The following is a 15703-nucleotide window of genomic DNA, read 5'->3' as shown; positions in this document are numbered from 1 at the left end:
TGCTCTGGTTTACAAAAGAAGTTTCCAGTTCCCAGTACACCATTCGGGTTGGCTCAGTTATGTAAAAAAGAATAGCTAGATCAATTCACCCTGGTGAACGTGTCTCAAGTGGGAATCAAACATTTCGCTAATGAGACGATGCAGCCATTAGCAGTTCACCCTTAGCCTGCCCACTCCAGGAATCAGATAGAATTAGTAAATAATAGTCTTCCCAGGCACACAAGAATTCCTCAAAGTGCTCACTGCAGTGATGAAGCAATAAGGCTCTCAGTTGAAGCGAATCGCGAATGACAGGCGCTGGCAAAGGAAATCAAGCCCAATTAGACTTTGGTGCACGTTAAGATTTGAAATTAATCAATAATACAAGGAGCTCAATCTGATCCAATCAATGTTATCACTGCAGAGGAAGAAATGACTCGCATTTCTTTAACGCCTTTCACAAAGTCAGGACATCCATCTGCGACTAAGTGAAGCAATGGAGTGCTCACAAAGTGTACGCACGGTTGCAGTGTCGGACATGTGACAGCCAAATTGTGCACAGCAAGGTCACGCAAGACAGCAATCAGATAAGGGGCAGATAGTCTGTTTTAGTGATATCGGTTGAGGGATAAATCTGAAACATGTCAATTGGGCAAGGGATCCTCGAGGCCAACAGCCATTTGTTTATTAATTGACCGTAGCTTGAAGAGAACAGTCTCAAAGCTGGCGTCTGGAGGAGACTGGTGCTGGCGTGGACTTCTTATCTCTTCTGGTTTCAGGAGCAGAGGGTGCGGTTGCAGTTTCAATGCCAAGTTCCCTCACCGGCCTCATGTCCTGCTGGGGAAGCAAGTGTCACTTCAGGACATCGCCCCCAAACCCTGAGTCGGGGGCAAGATGTTACGATGTGCTCCCCGGTTTGTTCAGGGTTGCCACAGTCATGGAGATGTTTTGAGATGTCACATCAAGCGACTGCATTGGCCATATCCAATACGTATTCGATTGAGTGTTGCCCATACGCTCCAGGAGGCGATTGTAACCTGGTTGTTGAGATATTGGGTCAGAGACAACTGGCGGAATTGCCCCCTCTTGCCAGCGGAGGGGTTTGTGTTGGGTGGGGGTGGGCAAGAAGGCAGGAGCTGAAAAGCCATTTCCCCGACAGTAGGAAGTAATGGTGGAAACCTGCGGTCTCAACCGTCAAGGTGGGTCATCATGGGTCACCATTCCCAGCGGAGGCCATGGGGAAGCCGGTTTACATCTCATTGTCAGGATTCAAATGATCACCTGACCAGAATTGCCCCCCCCATCCAAACATCTGCCCTGCCAGCGGGATTTCAGACTGATCCAGAACACATCTGGCCCAATATGACGCGCACGTCAAGACTTACCTGGGTGGAGGGTTAGAGCAGCTTGAGGACCCTGGAGCAGATGTTGAAGTCCGCATGCAGGGGGAGAATGGGAGCTCGACTGGAGGGGGGGGGGGTGGGGGCAGGGGGAGAATGAGAGCCTGAGTGGGGGGTTTCAGGGGGAGAATTTGAGCAGAAGTGGGGGGGTGCAGAGAAAAAATGGGAGCATGAGGGGGGGCTGTAGGGGAGCAAATTGTCATAGGGAGTGACAAGGTGTTGGAGGTGTTGGCAGGCTTAAAAGTGGACAAGTCTCCAGGTCCAGGTGAATTGTGTCCTGGGTTGCTGTGGGAAGTGAGGGAGGAGATTGCAGGGGCTCTGACCCAAATTTTGAATTCTTCTCTGGCCACAAGGGAGGTGCCAGAGGACTGGGGAACAGCCATCTGCTCCCGCTATTTATGAAAGGTTGCAGAGATAAGCCAGGAGATTACAGACCAGTGAGTCTCACGTCAGTGGTAGGGAAACGATTGGAGAAAATTCTGAAGGAGAGAATCGACCTCTACTTGGAGAGGCAAGGTTTGATCAGGAATAGTCAGCATGGCTTCGTCAGAGGGAGGTCATGCCTAACAAATTTGATTACATTTTTTGAGCATGTGACCAGGAGGATAGTGCAGTTGATGTAGTCTACATGGATTACAGCAAAGCATTTGACAAGGTTCCACATGGGAGACTTATAAAGAAGGCAAATGCACATGGGATACGGGGGAACTTGATAAGGTGGATTCAAAATTGGCTTAGTTGTAGGAGACAGAGGGTGATGACAGACGGCTGCTTTAGTGACTGGAAGCTAGTGTCCAGTGACGTACCACAGGGATCTGTGTTGGTCCCCTATTATTCATCATTTATATAAACAACATGGATGATTATGTGTGGGGGTAGGGTCAGTAGGTTTGTGGAAGACACAAAGATTGAGTGGTGGTTAACAGTGAGGTTGAGTGTCTTGGGTTACAGGAAGATATTGACGGGATGGTCAGATGGGCAGGAAAGTGGCAGATGGAATTTAACTGAAGAGTGTGAGGTGTTACACTTTGGAAGGAGTAATGTGACAAGGAAATATTCATTGAATGGCCTGACACTGGGAAGTTCCGAGGAACAAAGGGACCTTGGTGTGTTTGTCTATAGTTCTCTGAAGGCAGAAGGGTAGGTTAATAGGGTGGTGAAAAAGATATACGGGGCATAGAACATAGAACAATACAGCGCAGTACAGGCCCTTCGGCCCACGATGTTGCACCAAAACAAAAGCCATCTAACCTACACTATGCCATTATCATCCATCTGCTTATCCAATAAACTTTTAAATGCCCTCAATGTTGGCGAGTTCACTATTGTAGCAGGTAGGGCATTCCACGGCCTCACTACTCTTTGCGTAAAGAACCTACCTCTGACCTCTGTCCTATATCTATTACCCCTCAGTTTAAAGTTATGTCCCCTCGTGCCAGCCACCTCCATCCGCGGGAGAAGGCTCTCACTGTCCACCCTATCCAACCCCCTGATCATTTTGTATGCCTCTATTAAGTCTCCTCTTAACCTTCTTCTCTCCAACGAAAACAACCTCAAGTCCACCAGCCTTTCCTCATAAGATTTTCCCTCCATACCAGGCAACATCCTGGTAAATCTCCTCTGCACCCGCTCCAAAGCCTCCACGTCCTTCCTATAATGCGGTGACCAGAACTGTACGCAATACTCCAAATGCGGCCGTACCAGAGTGCTGTACAGCTGCAACATGACCTCCTGACTCCGGAACTCAATCCCTCTACCAATAAAGGCCAACACTCCATAGGCCTTCTTCACAACCCTATCAACCTGGGTGGCAACTTTCAGGGATCTATGTACATGGACACCTAGATCCCTCTGCTCATCCACACTTTCAAGAACTTTACCATTAGCCAAATATTCCACATTCCTGTTATTCCTTCCAAAGTGAATCACCTCACACTTCTCTACATTTAAACTCCATTTGCCACCTCTCAGCCCAGCTCTGCAGCTTATCTATATCCCTCTGTAACCTGCTACATTCTTCCACACTATCGACAACACCACCGACTTTAGTATCGTCTGCAAATTTACTCACCCACCCTTCTGCGCCTTCCTCTAGGTCATTGATAAAAATGACAAACAGCAACGGCCCCAGAACAGATCCTTGTGGTACTCCACTTGTGACTACTCCATTCTGAACATTTCACATCAACCACCACCCTCTGTCTTCTTTCAGCTAGCCAATTTCTGATCCACATCTCTAAATCACCCTCAATCCCCAGCCTCCGTATTTTCTGCAATAGCCTACCGTGGGGAACCTTATCAAACGCTTTGCTGAAATCCATATACACCACATCAACTACTCTACCCTCATCTACCTGTTCAGTCACCTTCTCAAAGAACTCAATAAGGTTTGTGAGGCATGACCTACCCTTCACAAAGCCATGCTGACTATCCCTGATCATATTATTCCTATCTAGATGATTATAAATCTTGTCTCTTATAATCCCCTCCAAGACTTTACCCACTACAGACGTGAGGCTCACCGGTCTATAGTTGCCGGGGTTGTCTCTGCTCCCCTTTTTGAACAAAGGGACCACATTTGCTGTCCTCCAGTCCTCTGGCACTATTCCTGTAGCCAATGATGACATAAAAATCAAAGCCAAAGGTCCAGCAATCTCTTCCCTGGCCTCCCAGAGAATCCGAGGATAAATCCCATCAGGTCCCAGGGACTTATCTATTTTCAGCCTGTCCAGAATTGCCAACACCTCTTCCCTACTTACCTCAATGCCATCTATTCTATTAGCCTGGGGCTCAGCATTCTCCTCCACAACATTATCTTTTTCCTGAGTGAATACTGACGAAAAATATTCATTTAGTATCTCGCCTATCTCTTCAGACTCCACACACAATTTCCCATCCCTGTCCTTGACTGGTCCTACTCTTTCCCTAGTCATTCGCTTATTCCTGACATACCTATAAAAAGCTTTTGGGTTTTCCTTGATCCTTCCTGCCAAATACTTCTCATGTCCCCTCCTTGCTCGTCTTAGCTCTCTCTTTAGATCTTTCCTCGCTACCTTGTAACTATCCATCGCCCCAACTGAAACTTCACACCTCATCTTCACATAGGCCTCCTTCTTCCTCTTAACAAGAGATTCCACTTCCTTGGTAAACCACGGTTCCCTCGCTCGACGCCTTCCTCCCTGCCTGACCGGTACATACTTATCAAGAACACGCAGTAGCTGATCCTTGAACAAGCCCCACTTATCCAGTGTGCCCAACACTTGCAGCCTACTTCTCCACCTTATCCCCCCCAAGTCACGTCTAATGGCATCATAATTGCCCTTCCCCCAGCTATAACTCTTGCCCTGCGGTGTATACTTATCCCTTTCCATCATTAACGTAAACGTCACCGAATTGTGGTCACTGTCCCCAAAGTGCTCTCCTACCTTCAAATCCAACACCTGGCCTGGTTCATTACCCAAGACCAAATCCAACGTGGCCTCGCCTCTTGTTGGCCTGTCAACATATTGTTTCAGGAAACCCTCCTGCACACACTGTACAAAAAATGACCCATCTATTGTACTCGAACTATATCTTTTCCAGTCAATATTTGGAAAGTTAAAGTCTCCCATAATAACTACCCTGTTACTTTCGCTCTTATCCAGAATCATCTTCGCCATCCTTTCCTCTACATCCCTAGAACTATTAGGAGGCCTATAAAAAAACTCCCAACAGGGTGACCTCTCCTTTCCTGTTTCTAACTTCAGCCCATACTACCTCGGAAGAAGAGTCCCCATCTAGCATCCTCTCCGCCACCGTAATACTGCTTTTGACTAGCAGCGCCACACCTCCCCCTCTTTTGCCTCCTTCTCTGAGCTTACTAAAACACCTGAACCCCGGAACCTGCAACATCCATTCCTGTCCCTGCTCTATCCATGTCTCCGAAATGGCCACAACATCAAAGTCCCAGGTACCAACCCATGCTGCCAGTTCCCCTACCTTGTTTCGTATACTCCTGGCATTGAAGTAGACACACTTCAAACCACCTATCTGAACACTGGCCCTCTCCTGCGACGTCAAATCTGTGCTCCTGACCTCTATACTCTCATTCTCCCTTACCCTAAAACTACAATCCAGGTTCCCATGCCCCTGCTGCATTAGTTTAAACCCCCCCAAAGAGCACTAACAAATCTCCCCCCCCAGGATATTTGTGTCCCTCAGGTTCAGATGTAGACCATCCTGTCTGTAGAGGTCCCACCTTCCCCAGAAAGAGCCCCAGTTATCCAGAAATCTGAATCCCTCCCGCCTGCACCATCCCTGTAGCCACGTGTTTAAATGCTCTCTCTCCCTATTCCTCATCTCACTATCACGTGGCACGGGCAACAACCCAGAGATAACAACTCTGTTTGTTCTAGTTCTGAGCTTCCATCCTAGCTCCCTGAAAGCCTGCCTGACATTCTTGTCCCCTTTCCTACCTATGTCGTTAGTGCCAATGTGGACCACGACTTGGGGCTGCTCCCCCTCCCCCCTAAGGACCCGGAAAACACAATCCGAGACATCACGTCCCCTTGCACCTGGGAGGCAACATACCAAACGTGAGTCTCTCACGCTCCCACAAAATCTCCTATCTGTGCCCCTGACTATCGAGTCCCCAATTACTAATGCTCTGCTCCTCTCCCCCCTTCCCTTCTGAGCAACAGGGACAGACTCCGTGCCAGAGGCCCGTACCCCATGGCTTACCCCTGGTAAGTCGTCCCCCCCACAAGTATCCAAAGCGGTATACTTGTTTCTCAGGGGAACGACCGCAGGGGATCCCTGCACTGACTGCTTTTTCCCAGTCCCTCTTACAGTTACCCACCTATCTCCAATCTTTGGTGTAACTAATTCCCTGAAGCTGCTATCTATGACCCCTTCTGCCTCCCGAATGATCCGAAGTTCTTCCAACTCCAGCTCCAGTTCCCTAACTCGGTCTTGGAGGAGCTGGAGATGGCAGCACTTCCTGCAGGTAAAATCAGCAGGGACACTAACTGCATCCCTCACCTCAAACATCCTGCAGGAGGAACATTGCACTCCCTTCCCTGCCATTCCTCTAACTTTCTACCAAGATCTGGCTAACAACTAAATTAAAGTTTTTATAAAAAATAATAATAATATAATAAAATATGGTACTTACCTCAGACCAATGGGTTTTATTATTAGGTTAGAGGAGGAGGGCGGGTGGGAGACACTTCACGTGTAGTGTCTCGGGTTTCCTCTCCACCAGAATTTATTGGTGAGGGTCTTCCCAGACGTCCGCGGGTCAACTTCCTGTTCCCGCCTAAAACACTAATTTTTTTTTTTTTTTAATGTTTTTTAAAAATTCTCAGCTCCTGCTGAAATTGACTAACCAGCCAGCTCCACTCCCGCCAAAATCGACTGGCCTGCCCCTGCAAAGACAAGTGCTTTTAAAGGACAGACTTACCTCCCAGCAGCCACTTCCGCACTGCTCCCGCTGAAACTGACTCACCAGCTGTTCTCCCGCTGAAATCGACTGGCCTGCCCCTGCAAAGACAAGTGCTTTTAAAGGACAGACTTACCTCCCAGCAGCCACTTCCGCACTGCTCCCGCTGAAACTGACTCACCAGCTGTTCTCCTGCCGAAATCGACTGGCCTGCCCCTGCAAAGACAAGTGCTTTTAAAGGACAGACTTACCTCCCAGCAGCCACTTCCGCACTGCCCCCGCTGAAACTGACTCACCAGCTGTTCTCCCGCCGAAATCGACTCTCATTTCGCCTTTCTCATCAAAGCATAGCTTACAACAGCAGGGAGGTCATGTTGGAGTTGTATAGAACTTTGGTGAGGCCACAGCTGGAGTACTGTGTGCAGTTCTGGTCACCACATTATAGGAAGGGTGTGATTGCACTAGAGGGGGTGCAGAGGCGATTCACCAGGATATTGCATGGGATTGAACATTTAAGTTATGAAGAGAGATTGGATAGGCTTGGCTTGTTTTCATTGGAGCAGAGAAGACTGAGGGGCGACCTGGTCGAGGTGTACAAGATTATGGGGGGTGTGGATAGGGAGCAACTGTTCCCCTTAATTGAAAGGTCAGTTACGAGGAGACACAGGTTCAAGGTGAGAGGCAGGTGGTTGAGGGGGGATTTCAGGAAAAACCTTTTACCCAGAGGGTGGTGACGGTCTGGAAGGCGCTGCCTGGGAGGGCGGGAGAGGCGGGTTGCCTCACATCCTTTAAAAAGTACCTGGGTGAGCACTTGGCCCACCATAACTTCAAGGCGATGGGCCAAGTGCTGGAAAATGGGATTAGGTAGGCAGGGCAGGTGATTTTCATTCAATGGTGCAGATTCAATGGGCTGAAGGGTCTCTTCTGTGCTGTACTATTCTGTGATTCTGAGAATGGGCGTGTGAGTGGCGTTCGTGTTCAGAGGGAGAGGCCTGAGGGATTGTTTGCTGAAGCCTGAGTTGCAAAACGGCGGAATTGGTGGTATGATGGTTGTTGGAAGGACATGAAATGAAATGCGGATATTTGGGGTGGGGAGAACAAGATTTGGGCATTTCCACGGTGACTGGGGTGGGCTTTGCGGGCAGGGAGGGGATGTGGATGGTCATTGATTGGCTGAAGGGAATGGGGGGAAGTTAATGGTGACTGCGGGGAGGGGGGTCAATGGTGAAGGGGGGCAGGCTTTGAGTAACGGGTGAAGGGTAAAAGGTATTGGAGTATGGCTGAAAGGACACATGGACCATGGCTGTTCCATACCTTTCCAGTGCCTAAAAGTCCACCTGTGGAAATGGTGGATGAGAGTTGGGTCAACAGCTAAGCGAACTGCAGGTCAACTTAACTGAAGGGGAAACCCTAGCGTGCAGCGTGATGATATGCATAAAGCAGTTATGTACGTAATGCTATGCACGACCTCCGACCACTAGGTGGCAGTGTTAACCCACCATGTGACTCTGGTTCTGGGAGTTGGGAGTAGGTCGTGCTCAGAGACAGATGTATTTTGCAGTAGCTCTACAATAGTTGATTAGCGTTAGTAGTTCATTATTTTATTTATCTTAGTTACCTTAATCACGCAGTGGTTAAATACTAAATTATTTAAATTAGATGTTCTGTAGTTCATCATTTACTTCGGCCAGTCTACAGAACATGACATGCAGTTCCAACTTTACAAAAGTGTTTCGTTTGAAGACGGTGTGAAGGGCAAAGGAATGTGTGGTTGGGAGGCTTTCCGCACATTGCTGACAAGGACCTGGCCAAAAATCGACGCCTCCCTACGCACTGTTGATTCTGGGGAACATAGACCCAGTCTAGGTTGGCCCCTTGAATCGAGGGGTTGCACAAACTAACAGACGCAATACGAACAGATCAGACCTCCTGAATGTACATGTGGACATTAACAACTGCACATCAGCAATGAACAATGTGAGTGCACCAGTGCCACCACAGTAAAATCAGAACCTCTCAACTTTACCTGCTCTGCCGCTGTGACTAGGTGCTTCACCGACATCCACAGCAGGAGTGGAGACCGCCTGCTAACCGTTCTGCCTTCTTATCTCCCTGATTTTGGTAGACGTCGGGCTGGATTCTCCGCTGTCGGGATTCTCCGTTTCACCGGCAGCGCACTCACGCCCGGGGATTTCCCGGCGATGCAGGCTCGCTGGGCCAAATGGCCTCCTTCTGCACGGTAGAAATTCTATGATTCTAACTCTTGAATCTGTAACTAGTGCCGCCATGGACATTGAATGGTGACCGAGCATCCCTTACTTGCCTCCTGGTCATCAGAGAAAAACTCTAACAATCGGCATAGTTATCGCACGGGACTGGGAACTAAGTCTTCTGCCGTGGGAAGTTGGGCAATAGCTGAATTCAATAACTTAATGCATTTGCGGTTTGGCACCAGGAATCCAACTGGTTCACTAATGCTCTCTCGGAAAGGGAATCTACCAGCTCTGACTGACATGTGACCCCGCTACCCCGACTCCGCCTGGCCGACATGTGACTGCAGTCAGCCCCACACAATGTGAATGGCTCTCAGTGACCTCTGACCCAGCCTAAGCAGCCTCTCAGTTGTCAGAATTGTTGGGCATGGGCCGTTAACTTGGCCCGAGTCTGAGAGGTAATTTATAATGCCTTCTCCAAAATTTTGGAAATATTTTGTACCTTTGGCATCTTTTTCATCTTTATATTTTTACAATCTCGGAAGGGACAACTAATATTTAAAGGGAAATCTGAACACCTTGTTTTAATCAGTAAAAGTACCCCACAAGAGTTCACTTTTTAAAACACAAACACAGCCTGGAATGTATATAGAACAAACTAAATGAAGCAAACATAATCAGGTCGACACTATAATAATAATCTTTATTATCGTCACAATTAGCTTACATTAACATTGCAATGAAGTTATTGTGAAAATCCCCTCGTAGTCGTCACATTCCGGCGCCTGTTCGGGTACACCGAGGGAGAATTCAGAATGTCCAATTCACCTAACAGCACGTCTTTCGGGACTTGTGGGAGGAAACCGGAGCACCCGGAGGAAACCGGAGCAGACATGGGGAGAACGTGCAGACTCCGCACAGCCAGGAATCGAACCTGGGACCCTGGCGCTGTGGATCAACAGTGTTAACCACTGTGCTACCGTGCCACCATATACCTTATGCTCATATATGCTCGGCCCTTAGGTTAACTTGTCCTTCTTCGCAAGCATTGTAGATATCACGGGTGGGATTCTTCAGTCGCTGAGCCACGTGTTTCTCGGCAGTGGGAGGCGGCGCGCTCTTCGCGGGCGGCAGGGAAACCTGTTGACAGGGGCGGGACCTGAATATCCTGCCATCAGACGCCACAAAGCACGTGGCAGGAGGTGCGGTAAATCTCGCCCTGAATCTGTTTGACAATAGCCACTGACTCTCCAGTAGGAATTCCATCCGATCCCAACTCAACATAACCAATGGCGCTGCAAGACACAAAAAAAAGCCTTCAGCTTTCCTAAAGAAATAGATTAAAATGCTGCAAATGATTTAAAGAGAATTTCCTTTGCTCTCTGAATATATTTGTGGAGCAGGCTTCAAAGCGGCTGATGTCAGGGAGTGGGGCTGAGGCTCGGAAGAATCCTGAGGCCTGCGGGGTCACTGAAGCCCAGCTGGGCCGTCAGGGAGTGTCATAATATACACCAGTATATCATAGTGCAGACACACACTGATGGACACACAGTGGGACCAATCAACACACACAACACCGCAGCCAATCACCAGTGAGAGCACACGCACTATAAAGACAGGGGGCATCAGAGTTCCCGCTCATTTGAGTTGCAGCTGGCTAGGAGGACAGAGCTCACAGCCTGCAACACAGACATTCACCATGTGCTGAGTGCATCGACTGGTTAGGACAAGGCAAAGGTCTTTAGTTAAAGCTAGTATCGTATTAACCCACAGTCTGAGTATGTTTAAACAGTTAATGATTCAATAAAATAGTGTTGCACTATTTCAAGCGTTGGTGACCTGTATGTGATCCAGAACACCCAACACATCAGGGAGCAAGTCGCCTGACTGACTGAGGAAATGGGCAGGGTTTCAGTCCGTACACTGGATGGGTGGAAACAAAACAGGCGAAGGGGCTTTTCCGTCTGAGCCTATCCTGTGATTCATGGATTACATCAGATCCCTTGTGTTTCTATCATAACAATTTGAAGGTAACACGTTCAATTAACGATTCGGAACTGATGTACAGTTCAGGTTTGTTTCAGTAAAATAAACTGACCCGGTAATGTTGAGGATTCACAGCCGGCGTAACTGAGGCAATCATCAAATGTATTGGCAGGTATTAAGCAGGAACGATGTTCCTCTGCGAGCCGAATTATAAAGTCTCTGAAAGGGTCATTATACTCTTTGTACTGGCTCCTGCGTGATAGTAAATACTGGCTTGTTTCTCCCAAGAAAAGACTCAGCACAAATTGATTATCTGACATGTTTAATATAATGGATGTAAGCCAGTCTCTGCTGATGGGAACTGAACTTAAACGATATATTCTTGGCCTGCGTACAGATGAATGTGTCTGTCGACTAACGTTCATTGATTGAGCTGAAAATGATGAGCTTCTATCGTCACCTTAGCCAAATAGTGCGAATCAAATATTAATTGCTGCATGTGCATATTAATATTTATATTCACAGACAACATTCTCAATGTAGTAATTGGGGGAAGATCGTCTATCTCTTTGCTTAACCTTGCCCTGGGAAACCACGATTTCTAATTGAAGTGTCCGCTGAGTACAACATAAATATGAGGTGGTGTTGGCCCCGTACAGGAAACAAAGACTTGCATTTGTATCATACCTAGAATGACCTCAGGATGTCCCGAAGTGCTCCCAGAGACAGCAGTGATCAGGTCACCATCGTCAGCAATAACACGCAAACATGTGGTGCCTCTGACATTAACAGAAGGTTCCAAATAAATTATTGCCTTTCCTCATAGTCCCCTTTCCCCAACCCACCAGGATGTAGAGGTAAAGTCGCCGTAGTCCCAGATGACCATAGGCTGCTTTCCCCTTAGAGGGAGAGAGAGCTGACTGGTGGTGGTTTAACCCCAGGCGAGGGGCAAGGTTGAGAAGGCCTTCATGGATAACCTCATCCGGTACGGGAATTGAACCCGTGCCTTTGGCTGTCCAGCCGGGTGAGCTAAACTGCTCCCCACCAGGGTGTACATCATTACCAGCATCAGTACATCATTCATTCAACTGGCGTAAGGGGGCTGTTGGCCCAGCTAGATTATCCTGGTTGAATGGATGAGGCGAGTGGACCTAAGCCTTTGATAGGTATGGGTTTCAAGTATAAGGAGCAATGCTTGGATAAATGTCACTGGATTAGTCATCCAGAGACCGAGGCTAATGCCCTGGGCTCATGGCATCTGGAGGAATTTAAATTCAATCAATTAATAAAAAATATTCAATTGATTGATTTTTTAAAAAATCTGGAATTGAAAGCTAGTCTCATTAATGGTGACCTTGGAACGATCATTGATTTTTGATAAAAACCCGCTGGTTCAGTATTTTGTGGTGTCTCGGCCAGGGGTGGGGGGGCTGCCATTCCGTAGGGCAGGGACTCACTTTAGGTATCTGGGGGTGCAGGTTGCCCGGGAGTGGGGGAGGCTTCGCAGGTACAACATCTCTAGTTTGGTGGGGAGAGTGCAAGCTGATCTGGCACGGTGGGATGGTCTCCCTCTGTCACTGGCGGGTCGGGTACAGGTGGTTAAAATGAATGTGTTGCCGCGATTTCTGTTTATTTTTCAATGCCGACCGATTTTCCTGCCAAAGGCTTTTTTTAGGGAGATTGAAGGGATGATTACTTCGTTCATATGGGGAGGGAAGGTGACCAGAGTTAGAAAGGTGCTGCTGCAGAGGGGAAGGCAGCAGGGGGTTTGGGTCTCCCGAACCTGATTTTGGGCGGCGAATGTGGAGAAGGTGCGGAGCTGGGTCAGAGGGGTTGATTCCCAGTGGGTCAGAATGGAGGAGAGTTTGTGCAGGGGCTCGGGATTGAAAGCACTAGCAACAGCGCCGCTCCCGATAGCCTCGGGGAAGGACTCCGGGAGTCCGGTAATAATAGCTTCATTGAGAATTTGGAGGCAGTTTCGCCAAGACTTCGGGTTGGGGGCAGGGTCAAAGGAAATGCCGATTCGGGCGAACCCCAGATTTGAGCCAGTGAGGTGGGATGGAAATTTTCGGAAATGGGAGAAGAAGGGGATTAAGACATGAAAAGATTTGTTTCTTAGGGGTCGGTTTGCAGGATTGAAGGAGCTGGAAGCGAAGTATGGGCTGGAGCAGGGGGTAAACATTTAGATACAGGCAGGTTCGAGATTTTGCCAGAAAGGAGATACAGGGCTTCCTGGGGGAGCCGGCCTCCACATTGCTGGAGGAGGTGCTGACGACATGGGGACTGGAGAAGGGGGTACTGTCAGCAGCTTACGGGGCTATTTTGGAAGAGGAGAAGGCACCACTGGAAGGGATCAAAGCAAAGTGGGAGAAAGTGTTTGGAGAGGATATGGAGGAGGGGTTCTAGTGTGAGGTGCTCTGGAGAGTGAATGCCTCCACCTCGTGCGAGAGGTTGGGGCTGATGCAGTTGAAGGTGTATACAGAGCACACCTCAGGAGGGCAAGGATGAGCCGATTCTTTGAGGGAGTGGAAGATGTGTGTGAACGTTGAGGGGGCGCACTAATCACGTTCACATCCTGTTTTGGTCCTGTCCAAAGCTAGAGGATTACTGGAAGGAGCTTTTTAGGGTAATTTCTAAAGTGGTGCACGTGAAACTGGACCTGGGTCATATTCGGGGTGTCGGACCAGCCAGGGTTGGAAACGGGTGCGGAGGCAGATGTTGTATCCTTCGCCTCGTTGATCGCCCGAAGGCGGATCCTGATGGGTTGGAGAGCAACCTCTCCACCCTGTGCCCTGGCGTGGCGGGGGGACCTGTTGGAATTCTTGACTCTTGAGAAGATTAAGTTTGAACTGAGGGGAAGGATGGAGGATTCTACAATTCATGGGCATTATTCATTATGCACTTTCAAGAACTGGATAACATCGAACATTAGTTGGGGGTGGGGGGGAGGGTTCGGGGGAGGGGGGCGGTGTGTGTTAATGGTGACTATGGGTAATTCCTGATTCCTTTTTGTCATTTGTTTATGTGAACATGCGGGCTAATGTTTGCGTATTGATGGGAGGATGGGATCGTTGTTATTATTATGGGGATTGACATATTTGTTCCTGATTATTGTTTATTGTTGGTGGGTGTAAATCTGGGAGAAAATGTGAAAAAGGAGAATAAAAAATATTTTTAAAAATATATATACTGGTTCACTAATGTCCTTTAGAGGAGCAAATCTGCCATCCTTACCTGGTCTGGCCTCCGTGTGACTCCAGACCCACCGCAATGTGGTTGACTCTTAACTGTCCTGTGTTAGGATTCTGGATGAGAACCCAACTATTTTCAACTTGTAAAACTGTGAGGAAATGTTACTGTGCCACAGGAGTGATAATTCTTGACTAGTGGGTATCTTTTATATTAAAACAAACTTTAATTTAATCACATTATTAATCACATTAGCAACAAAGAAATGGTTTTATAGTTGGAACAGTTGCAACAGTTCTTAAGCAAAAACCTTAACTTGCTTCCTAAACCTGCCACTATATTCCAATTAAACAAAGCAATCTATTTCAAATACCGCTCATAAATAAAGTTAACAACCAGGGTTTTATTTGCTTCCATCTGTGCAGAATCGTTGGCGAGAAAATTTTTCAGGACCACACTGAAACACCTCTATTCAGATTAGAATTCTAGGACCTACTGACTCGTCAGACAGACCTGGCTCCTCCCATGAATAATAATAATAATCTTTATCATTGTCACAAGTAGGCTTACAGTAACACTGCAATGAAGTTACTGTGAAAAGCCCCTAGTCGCCACACTCCAGCGCCTGTTCGGGTACACAGAGGGAGAATTCAGAATGCCCAATCCACCTAACAAGCACGTCTTTCGGGACTTGTGGGAGGACACCGGAGCACCCGGAGGAAACCCACTCAGACACGGGGAGAACATGCAGACTCCGCACAGACAGTGACCCAGGCGGGAATCAAACCCGGGTCCCTGGTGCTGTGAAGCAACAGTGCTAACCACTGTGTTACCGTGCAGCCATATAACTACACCATCCATACCCAAAGCTTAAGGCAGTCTTTTGTCTCTTCTTACAAAATGTCCCTTGACTTGTTTATCCAGGGCCAAATAAAATACCTATGATAAATTATCTATACCACATGGATCCTTCAACCTAAACAATATTCCATTAGCTAGCTATCTGTTAACAAGTAAATGTTTCTCAAGATCTGTTAGCAGATGACGTCTCCTGCAAATCAATGATTAGCTCACTTTTATGACACCTCAATCACAGCCCTCGCAATCATACTGTCTGTTTGCATCTTAACCCAGGTTTTAATAGCATTACTGCAAAAAATATAACATATGATAATTTCTTACGTTAATAACACCTCTAAAGAAGCTACACCATTGAAGAGCAATTAGAGATGGGTAGTAAATGTTGGCCTTGCCAGGGGTGCCTACATCCCATGAGAAATTAATAAAAAATGGAAGAGGTCTGGTCTGCCATGACACAAAGGGCTGACCGGCCTATACCTGTGCCTTTGTTCCCAGCAGATAGGCTGATTGTATCAGCCTTGGAATGAAATCAATAAGGGAATCAAGGATCATGGGGATAAGGCGGGAAGGTGGAATTGAGGATTATCATATCAAATTAGTCATGATCTCATTGAATGGCCTATTTCTGCCACTACCTCTGACGGTCCTATGGCCTT

The 15703-nt window shown here is 47.7% G+C and overlaps 1 protein-coding gene and 1 long non-coding RNA gene across 3 annotated transcripts in view; one reads left to right on the top strand and one right to left on the bottom strand.

Annotated features, from left to right (window-relative positions):
• st6galnac3 (ST6 (alpha-N-acetyl-neuraminyl-2,3-beta-galactosyl-1,3)-N-acetylgalactosaminide alpha-2,6-sialyltransferase 3) overlaps window positions 1–15703 on the top strand; it is a 283945-nt gene that overhangs the window by 42814 nt on the left and 225428 nt on the right. The window lies entirely within an intron of this gene.
• The window catches only part of LOC140427260 (uncharacterized), a 73144-nt gene continuing 67136 nt past the window's right edge, over window positions 9696–15703 (bottom strand). Inside the window, exon 3 of the long non-coding RNA XR_011948413.1 lies at window positions 9696–10306. This is a non-coding gene — a long non-coding RNA (uncharacterized lncRNA). The remainder of the gene's footprint in view (window positions 10307–15703) is intronic.

This window comes from Scyliorhinus torazame, chromosome 7, assembly GCF_047496885.1.
Source record: "Scyliorhinus torazame isolate Kashiwa2021f chromosome 7, sScyTor2.1, whole genome shotgun sequence".
NCBI classification, from domain to species: Eukaryota; Metazoa; Chordata; class Chondrichthyes; order Carcharhiniformes; family Scyliorhinidae; genus Scyliorhinus; species Scyliorhinus torazame.
Note: the sequence above shows the minus strand (reverse complement) of the source record. Positions and strands in the feature narration are given on the sequence as shown.